The 10,359-nt window shown below is 42.1% G+C and overlaps 1 protein-coding gene across 3 annotated transcripts in view; it reads left to right on the top strand.

Moving 5' to 3' along the window:
• Positions 1 to 954: 954 nt before the first annotated feature.
• DCAKD (dephospho-CoA kinase domain containing) overlaps positions 955 to 10,359 on the top strand; it is a 30,080-nt gene continuing 20,675 nt past the window's right edge. For 2 of the 3 annotated variants that reach the window (XM_044004564.1, XM_044004562.1), the window contains exon 1: positions 955 to 1,283. The gene's annotated coding sequence lies outside the window, so the exon portion shown is untranslated. Of the gene's footprint in view, positions 1,284 to 4,498; positions 4,784 to 10,359 lie in introns of those variants that run through there. The other variant, XM_044004565.1, reaches the window with a different exon arrangement.

Raw genomic sequence — 10,359 nt, 5'->3', positions numbered from 1 at the left:
GGAAGGCCTCACCAGAGAAGGAGACCCCCAGAGCCTCTGAATCAGCTGAAGTGCCAGTGTCCTCTGGAGCTAAGCTCACAGTCTGGTGAGAGGGCTGAGCCCTTGGCAGGGGGGAGACTACAAGGGTCTGTGCTGGTGCTGAGGCAGAACTTGGGTTTTTCACCCCTGCTGGGAACTAGGCTTGAGTAGCAGTGGCCCAGGTGGGGGAGGGGCACAGGCTCGTTGGAGCCAAATGTATACCGTACAGGTGGGGCTGCAGGAGTGGGGTGGGGGACTAGGCTCTAGTGTTTATATAGTTCTTTAAGGTTTGCAAAGCAATATACACATTATTTTATTTGATAATGTTTAGATTGAGGAGGATGGCAAAGGTAAGGGAGGATAGTCTGGATCATCATGTGGTATAGTAACACTCCCAGAGAGACTTGCCCAACATCACACTGATACTAAGTTGCAGGTCCTGGATCTCAACTCTCTGGCTCTAGATGAACTTTTCCCAAGCAACATGGTTGCTAAATTTCCTCGTAGGAGAAGGAGCTTCAAGGCCTACACATGTTAAATTAAAACTTGCCCTATATTTAAGTTTACAATTACTTCATAATTAACCTTGCATTATTCTGTAATTGCTAAACCGGCATCACTCTCATTTTTGCAACTAGAAGGTAAGCTAAGGAGGGACTCCATCCTTTAATGGTGTAGGCTAGGCATTCAAGGAAAACTCATTTGAAGGATTTTTCCACCTCCTATCTACTTCTCTCTCCTTCCATCCTCTATTTTAATTTTAATTCCAGCCCAAACGCCTGGAGAAGGAAGAAACCATGCCCTACCATCGTCCCGGCTTCCGGTCCTGGGCGAGATCTCCCAGTAAGCACCACTTTGATTGGACTACCAGTGGGTGTCGCCCAAAGCCGGCCAATAGAGGTCCTGCCTGTTGCTTGGTGGGTGAGGTCACTAGAGACAGCTGTTTGAAGGGAAAGGAACTATCGGGAAAAGGTGGGACTAGGGCCGGCAGGTGGAGGTGAACCTGGGAGACCCCTCCGTCCGGCGCCCCTCGGCCACTTCCCGTTTCGTCGAATCTCAGGCTTTCGAAGCAGGGCGGGCGTTGATCACGCGGTCATCCTTGACCGTGCCCCGAGATCTCGGCCGCCTGTGACTAGGGGCACGGGCGCCGGCCCGGCCGGTGACGTGACCCGTGACGGCACGGCCGGGAGCCGGACCCCTCCTCCCCACCCAGTTAGAGCTGAGCGGCTGCACTTCGCTCTTCCTCCGAGGGCCCCCGAGGCCAGGTAGGCGGGTAGGTGACCAGCCCCGGGTCCCAGGAGCTGGAAGAGAGGGACAGAGCCCCAGCCTCGCGCCCAGCTTGTCTGGGCGGAGGACTGGCTCGGGGCCGGGGAGGGGCGCCGCTGGGGGCTGGCCTCTGGAGGGGCCCGTGCTAGCCGTGGTGTTCAGCTGAGTGAATGGCTGCACTGAAGCCCCTCATGTTGAGAAAATCTTTAAAGGGTTCCATCCCTTCTGGTGTTGTGCCCCAGGAGGTGGAGAGAGACGGGAGTTAGGTTAAACAACACTCAAAATAAGTCACTATTTCCTCACCCCCCCCCCCCCGAAACACGCGTTAAAGTTCTTGGTGGAGACTTTGTATATTTTTTCTCAGAAAAGCTCCCAAATAAAGTGGTTGATGGTCTCAAAGTACTACTTCTATAGAAAACAAGTATTTCATTTCTACCTCCGTCTCCTGTAATTGGCATATAACTAATGCCTACCCTTGTGGACTCATTGGTAAGTGCTTGCAGTCTGGCCATCTGCCTCCTTTTTTTTTTCTTTTTTTGATGAGAAAAGGGTAAAAATACCCCCGATCCTCAAGCTGCAGAAGGGATTAGGTTGTGATAGAAGAAGTTAGTGCCTTAGTTGACTCATCTGTGAATTGGAATAGTGCCACCTTGGAGAGATGCAGCAAAGTAAAAGAATGACTCAGAGGTTTTTGTTTTTGTTTTTAAACTACTCTTAGTAGGTGATGTACAAGCAGATATCCATTCTTACTGATCTTACAGTGAGATCTCCCTCAGTGCCTTTCTATATTACATTTTGATTATTATTAATTTTTTTAGTGAGGCAATTGGGGTTAAGTGACTTGCCTAGGGTCACACAGCTAGTAAGCGTTAAGTGTCTGAGACCGGATTTGAACTCAGGTACTCCTGACTCCAGGGCCAGTGCTCTATCCACTGGGCCACTTAGCTGTCCCTCAGTGCCTTTCAACCCTTTCTGAGTCAGTTGTTGTAGCCAACTTTGGATTTGGATCGAACTACGAGTGTTAATACTTTTTCTCATTTGTAAGAGAACCGAGACTTGACAAGGAATTTATTTCTCCTGAGTTCTTAATATATATACAATTTTTGTCGGTTTAAACTGCCAGATGGGCTTATATTGTTGTTGATGCTTTGAACAACTCCCCTTATGCTTTTTTTTTTTAAATAATCAACTTTAAATTAGTCTTCCTGGTACTCTTCCCAGAGAAAGTGGCTTTAAGAAGAAGCCAGCCTATTATGCCAACCAACTTCACTAACTCTTCTGGCTTTTCCCAATGCCAGTATCCCTAGTAAATTTACCTAAAATATAGATTGTACTTGGATAGTTTTACTACTGGGGAAACCATTTTCTTTTTTGCCTGGGAAGGAGTTCCATCTTGAAATGATTATAGATAAAGGTTAATATTAATTCCTCCTTTCTTGCTGTCCTAACAGCTTAATTTGCATGATTTCAACTGAGTACCTTAATTACACTCTACTTTCTGCTCCTCCCCCTCTTCTCTCTACTAGAAAGACAATTCATTTGAACATCTACTCTTCAAAACTCTTGCTACTCACTGAGTGGGGTATAAAGATTACTAAGAGGGGGCAGCTAGGTGGTGCAGTGGATAGAGCACTGGTCCTGGAGTCAGGAGGACCTGAGTTCAAATAGGGTCTCAGACACTTAACACTTACTAGCTGTGTGACCCTGGGCAAGTCACTTAACCCTAATTGCCTCACACACAAAAATTACTAAGACATAGGTCCTGTTCTCAAGGAACTTTTTAGTTTTGCACAAGATCTACACAGTGGCCACAGAGCAATGTGTCTGAAGCAGGATTTGATCCCTTTTCTTTCAAAGTTCAGCACTCACTCTATCCACTGTCCCACACTGCTTCTTATGATACAAAGTATCATAAGTAAACTGTGGTGAATGACACTTTTTCACTATGCAAAGATTTGGCCTAGATGACAATCCATTTATGTGAATTTGGACCCCCAGTAACTGGACCCGCAGGTATAGATGGATTGATGTCAGTTTAGGACAGGTGTCCTGGAACTTGTGGTTTCAAAAAAAATGATAACTTGAATTTCATTATGATTGGTTTCCTTTGTAGTCCTATGTATTTTTGTTTTAGTTTATACATTTAAAAACATTATTCTGGAAAGAGGTCCATAGGCCCTACCATGATACAGAAAAGATTCAGAAACCTGGAGAAACCTTTATTTAGAAGGAGTTGTCCCAAGGATCTGTCCTGTTCAGCATTTTTATCTGACTTGGATGTAGGCAGAGAAGACATACTTGTCAAATTTACAAAATAACATGACACTTTTTTTTTTTAGTGAGGCAATTGGGGTTAAGTGACTTGCCCAGGTCACACAGCTAGTAAGTGTCAAGTGTCTGAGGCTGGATTTGAACTCGGGTCCTCCTGAATCCAGGGTCAATGCTTTATCCACTGCGCCACCTAGCTGCCCCTAGCAAAGGGTGTTTTGACTAGACAGCCACTAGGATGGGGATAATAAATGGAGCAAAAGGGACACTGATCAATATGACTGTTCTGAAAGCTTGGGCAATATTTTGAGTACAGTTCCCAGAGCAGGTAGAGGGAGTAAGTATATTGCAGGGCACAGGATGGATAGCTGGAGAGAGCATGGTTTAGTGGTTGCTGGCTGGCAAAAGAGAGGTGCTATATGAGTTTGTGCTCATCAGTTAAGATCCAAGGTACAATCTTTGGAGGTTTAATAAAAGGAGGAGGTTTAGTAAAAGTGGATAGGGGGGGCAGCTAGGTGGTACAGTGGATAGACACCGGCCCTGGAGTCAGGAGTACTTGGGTTCAAATCCAGCCTCAGACACTTAACACTTACTAGCTGTGTGACCCTGGGCAAGTCACTTAACCCTCATTGCCTGCCCCCCCCCCCCAAAAAAAAGTATGTAGCCAGCTGAAAGTCCTATGGCAAGAATATGGTAACTTTTTTTTCCTTTTTTTGTTTTGTTTTGTTTTGTAAGGCAATTGGGGTTAAGTGACTTGCCTAAGGTCACACAGCTAGTAAGTGTTGTGTCTGAAGCCAGATTTGAACTCAGTTCCTCCTGGATCCAGGGCCAGTGCTCTATCCAATGTACCACCTAGCTGTCCCAGATGGTGACTTTTTTGTTGTCTAGTTGGAACATGAAACTATGTCAGCTAGTCAGTTCACATACTTAACTTTTGGATTTTGTGTTTGCATTTATGGTGTATGTATAGGCTATCAATATGGATTGATTAAGTGTCTATTGTGTGCAAGGCACTGTGCTAAGCATGGGGAAACAAGAATGAAAGCCCCTCTCCTCAAGTCGTATACATCTTAGGAGCACACAAAATCTACACATATAAGTATATACAAAATTCTAAGGTAGTTTTGGAAAGTGGGAGGCAGTAGCCCCTAGTGGAATCAGGAGGTCTCATGGCATCAAAGCAGCACGAAGAAATACAGAGAACAGAAATTCAGAAGAATATACAAACCAGGTGATTTGGTTACTTTTTTTGTACTTAGTATATGCTTTTTTTTTTTTTAATAATTTTTTTTTTTGCGGGGCAATGGGGATTAAGTGACTTGCCCAGGGTCACACAGCTAGTAAGTGTCAAGTGTCTGAGGTCGGATTTGAACTCTGGTACTCCTGAATCCAGGGCCAGTGCTTTATCCACTTCGCCACCTAGCCACCCCTAGTATATGCTTTTAAAACTATGTAACTAGTTTGCAGTTTCATCTATCGTACTTCTCTGTTTGTTGTATTTTCAAATGTTTGTTGCTCTGTAAGTTTGCATTAGAAAATAAATGTATTTTGTAAAGGTTTCGTGGAGGAAGTGCAAATTGAACTTTGAAGGAAACTGGGGGTTCTAAGGCAGAGATGAGGAAGGAGTGGGTTTCATGGTGGTCAGCCTATGCAAAGGCAAGGAATTAGGAGATGGAATGTCTTATGTGAGGAATAGCGAAAAATATTCCTGTTGTACTAAAGGGTATGGAAGAGAGTATAATGTGTAATAAAGCTGGAAAAGTAGATTGCAGCCAGGTTGTGAAGGGTTTTTAATTCCTAAGACAGAAGTTTGCGTGATCCCATGGGTAATGAGCTACCATAGTTGATTGAATAGGGTAGTGACATGGTCAGGTAAATGTCACTTTGGCAGCTGTGTGGAGGCTGGATTGGAGAGGAAGAACCTTGAGGAAGGGAAATTAATTAGGAGGCTATTGTAATTGTCCAGGCAAGAAGTGATCAGGACCTGAACTAGGATGGTGGCCATGTGAATGGGGATAGAAGATGGATACAGATGTTTTAGAGGTAAAATTTTTGTTTGTTTGTTTTTTGGTGAGGCAATTGGGGTTAAGTGACTTGCCCAGGGTCACACAGCTAGTAAGTGTCAAGTGTCTGAGGCCGGATTTTGAACTCAGGTCCTCCTGAATCCAGGGCCAGTGCTTTATCCACTGCGCCACCTAACTGCCCCTAGAGGTAAAATTTAAAAAGATTTAGCAACTGATTGGATATATAGGAAAAAGGAGAGGCCTCAAGGATGATTCTAAGGTTGGTAACTTGAATGACTAAAAGTTTGTAAGAGGAATGGGTTTGGGGGGAGATAATTCTGTTTTGGACATCAGACAGCTTCTGCTCTGGGATTTAAAGATTGAGTGTGTTATGTGCAAGGTCAGAGGCTGTCTCTAGAAAGGTCTGAGAATACAATATGGTAGAAAACTAGAATATGAGTGACTCATGTAAGGGCCTAAAATTCTAGCTATGATGTCTAAAATCTAATGAGTGGTCACTTTAAATTAGAAACTTTAGCAAGAGTTTAGATTTTTAAGTATTTATTAAAGTGCATCAGAAGTTAGTGAAGAGAAAGAGGTAAAAAGCAAACTTCATCAAACTGTCTAAGAGAGCCCAGCATCTATCCTCCTGCCAAGCTGCAGTCTGGAAACAAAAGTCTTGCTCCTCTCAGAGGCCTCCTGTGAAACAGGAAACAGGGCCATCCACACACACACACACACACACACACACACACACACACACACACTCACACACACAGTTCCAAGCTAATTGGTTGGTAGCATTGATTGACAGAATCCATGGGTGGCAAACATCACTTCCTGTTGCCGATCTGACTTTCAAAACCCCAGAAAAGGTCGCTTCCGGATGCTAAAGTCACATGGTTACTTTTCAGGCCAGAGCTCACAGTGTCCCTCCCAGCAGAGGGTGTCATTCAAATTCTCACACTCATTAATATAACATTTTACCATTTATAAACACCTTTCTCCCTTACAATAGCCCTGTGTTGTATTACAAATATTATTATTATCCTTTTATGGATGAAGATATAGAAGTCCAAGGCCAACAGAAGGGCAAGTAAATACTTTACATCTTTTAAGTGATAGAGCTGACCAACCCATATCTTCTGATTCCAAATGTAATTCTCTCTCTGTTGCTTCTGGCTATTTCAAGATGGAGAATGGCGGCCATTAATTTTATAGCAGGGGTAGATGTGATGCTGATGAGCTCTTTCCTTTGGTGATTGAGGTCTGTGGATGGTTCTCAATGGAAGTATTGGTACATGTACATATCTTTAGTTTTAGAGCCAAAGGGACTCTCTACATGCCTGAACAACAGATAAATTGAAGCTGTTATCAATGAGCGCACCTAAGCACCACACATACCAATAAAATAGCAAGTATAGGTATCCTTCTCATGCAAAAGTCTAGCAAGATTGGGTTTAAAATATACTCAGGAAAAATGAATATTTTTTCCCTATTTTTTGTCATAAAACCATAGATTTCCTATGGAAATAAGAGAAAAATTCTTGGTGAGAGAATTTAGAGGCATAGCCATTTCCATACAAAGCTCTGTATTTAGTCAACAGACATTTATTTAGTACTTACTCTGTGCCAGGAACTGTGCTAGGTGCCACCGACTCAAATAAATAAATAAACATATGTATTGTGATGATTACCTAGAGATAGTTTCTGGGTAATTTAATCATTTTATTAATAAGGCCAGCATGTTTATCAGTAAAAGGATGGTCATTTGGCCTGCTCTTGGAGACCAAAGACTATCGTGGCAGGCTCTCAGTTTATATATCCTTCTAACATTAGGTGACATCATGTCACCCTGGCACCAAGAAACTGTCTCTCTATTCTTAGATCACTCAGCCTGGGGCTATCTAGACAAAAGAATCTTTCTCCACCCTAGTTTGAGTAGAACATAATGAGCTTCCTCACTTTAGATTAAAGTCCTTGTAAAGTTAGGTGGGGTCTGACTAAGATTGAGTAGAGTTAATTCAATCTCATCAGTAATGTCCTTGGAGAGACTGAACTTAAAATCAGGACTTTGGAAGAAGGGGAGGGCTCTGAATCTCCCCAAGATACTGGTTATTAATAAACATTTCTCTCAATAGATACAAAAGTGAAAAATACATATATACACACATAAAAGTGAATTTATAGGTATATATGTATAGTCGTTGCCCCAAAGGAGTTTTTTTTTTCTACTGAGGGATACAGTATTTTCATAGGTCAATCATTACAAGATACATACTTTTTATTTTTTGTTTTGTTTTGTAAATACTTTTTCTTTCTTTTTTTTTGGTGAGGCAATTGGGATTAAGTGACTTGCCCAGGGTCACACAGCTAGTAAGTGTCAAATGTCTGAGCCAGATTTGAACTCAGGTACTCCTGACTCCAGGGCTGGTGCTCTATCCACTGTGCCACCTAACTGCCCCCTGTAAATACTTTTTTTTTTTTGTGGGGCCATGGGGGTTAAGTGACTTGCCTAAAGTCACACAGCTAGTGTCAAGTGTCGTAGGTCGGATTTGAACTCAGGTACTCCTGAATCCAGGGCCGGTGCTTTATCCACTGTGCCACCTAGCTGCCTCCCTGTAAATACTTTTTAAAAAACAACAAAATAACGTGACTAGACAGGAACAATACTAACAACTGGGAGAGTTAGGAAAGGTCTCTTAAAGTAAGAGGCTAGTGACTTTTTCTAGAGAGGCAGCATGGTATTAGTAGAAAGAAAAACTTGGACTAGAAGTCAGAAAACTTAACATGTTATTTCTAGCTTTGCCACTAAGTTGCTATGTTAGTCAACAAGCATTTTATTTTATTTATTTTTTTAGTTAATCAACAAGCATTTATTAAAAAATGCCTACTATGTGTCAGGCACTGTGCTATATGCTAGGGATACTAAGAATGGCAAAAGACATTTCCTGTTCTCAAGAGTTCCCAGTTTGAAGGGGGAAACATGGAAACAACTATAAAACAAACAAGATAGATGTAGGATATCTTGTAAATATGTAGGCTAAATTGTAAATCAACAGAGGGAAGGTAATAGCATTAAGATCAGAAAAGGATTCTTGTAGAAGGTGAGATTTTTCCTGGACCTTTTTTTATATATGAACTTTGGACCACTTTCCAACTCGGGGTCTATTTCCTTAACTAGAAAATGATATTGATCCCTCCCAGTCCCTCAGGCTTGCAACTCTGGCTTCAGAGACTTATTAGCTGTGTTATGCTGGGCAAGTCACTTAACCCTATTTGCCTCAGTTCCTCATCTGTAAAATGAGCATGAAGAAGGAAATAATAAACTGCTCCAGTATCTTTGCCAAGAAAACACCAAATGGGGTCATAGAGACTCTGAAATGACTCAACAACAACTCAGGTGCTCCAAACTCCAGGCTTGGCACTTTATCAACTTACCTGTCCCACAGTAAACATTTTTTTTTTAAGTGAGGCAATTGGGGTTAAGTGACTTGCCCAAGGTCACACAGGTAGTAAGTAAGTGTTAAGTGTCTGAGGCCGGATTTGAACTCAGGTACTCCTGACTCCAGGGCCGGTGCTCCATCCACTGTGCCACCTAGCTAGTCAATGGTTATCGACTATTGACTTCATATTCGTATTTTCCTATTGCTCAATAATATTTGTTTAGTTATTTCCCCAATCATGAGCACCTACTTTGTTCCCCATTGCTACTTCAAAAATTGTTGCTATTAATATTTTTGTATATATTGGGCCTTTCCTTCTGTCTATCTCCTTGGGATATATGTTGGCTCAAAGAAAATGGTTGGACCAATTCACACCTCTAGTGACACTGAATTAGTGTGCCTGTCTTCCTATAGTTTTTCCAACATTTATCATTTAAAAATTTTGTTATCTTTGCCAGTCTGATCCATTTGAGTTGAAACCTCAGAATTCTTCTAATTTGCATTTCTTTTATTAGTCATTTGGGGCATTCTTTCATTTGCTTGTTAATAGCTTGCATTTCTTTTGAAAACTGTCTTTTCGGGGGCAGCTAGGTGGCGCAGTGGATAGAGCACCAGCCCTGGAGTCAGGAGTACCTGAGTTGAAATCTGGCTCAGACATTTGACACTTACTAGCTGTGCGACCCTTGGCAAGTCACTTAACCCCAATTGCCTCACTAAAAAAAAGAAAGAAAGAAAGAAAGAAAACTGTCTTTTCATATTTTTTGACTATTTATTTATTGGGGTAGGATTGTTTTGCCATAAGAATTTCTCCTTGGCTTGGAAGATCCTGAGCTCCACTCTCAAATCTCCCAGAATTTAACTACCCTTCTTTGGTTTAGATATTTACAGGCTCAGATAATACTGATCTGTAATATTACATTTTGACAGTAGGTGCCACCATCTACCTATGATGCACTCCCAAGTTTCAGGTTTTAAGTTCTATAAAAATCAGTAATAATAATAACAACAATTTACTACTTTATTAGCTTTGTAGGTTCAAGATTGTGACTATTGGGTTTATTTGGATAAGTGGTTCATGGTTCACTACCATTTTCCTAGAGCTACAGGACTCTGACCTGTCAGGCATCTCTTGAATACCACCTGGCCTTCCTCACTGACCCTAAATCAGATTTTTTGGAGATAGATAAGAGTATCTGTGTCTTTTCCCCTAGCTCAGTGCAAGGTATTTACCCAAGAGTTGCTGCTGAGCCAGAAACATAATTCAGATCTCTAGATTGCCGGTCACTTACCCCAGTTATTGTGGTCCTAACACCTAAGGGATTGGGTAAGCAGGAATGAAAGAAGGAAAGATGCATGAA

Source organism: Dromiciops gliroides, chromosome 4 (assembly GCF_019393635.1).
Source record: "Dromiciops gliroides isolate mDroGli1 chromosome 4, mDroGli1.pri, whole genome shotgun sequence".
NCBI classification, from domain to species: Eukaryota; Metazoa; Chordata; class Mammalia; order Microbiotheria; family Microbiotheriidae; genus Dromiciops; species Dromiciops gliroides.
This window is presented reverse-complemented; position numbering and strand designations above follow the sequence as displayed.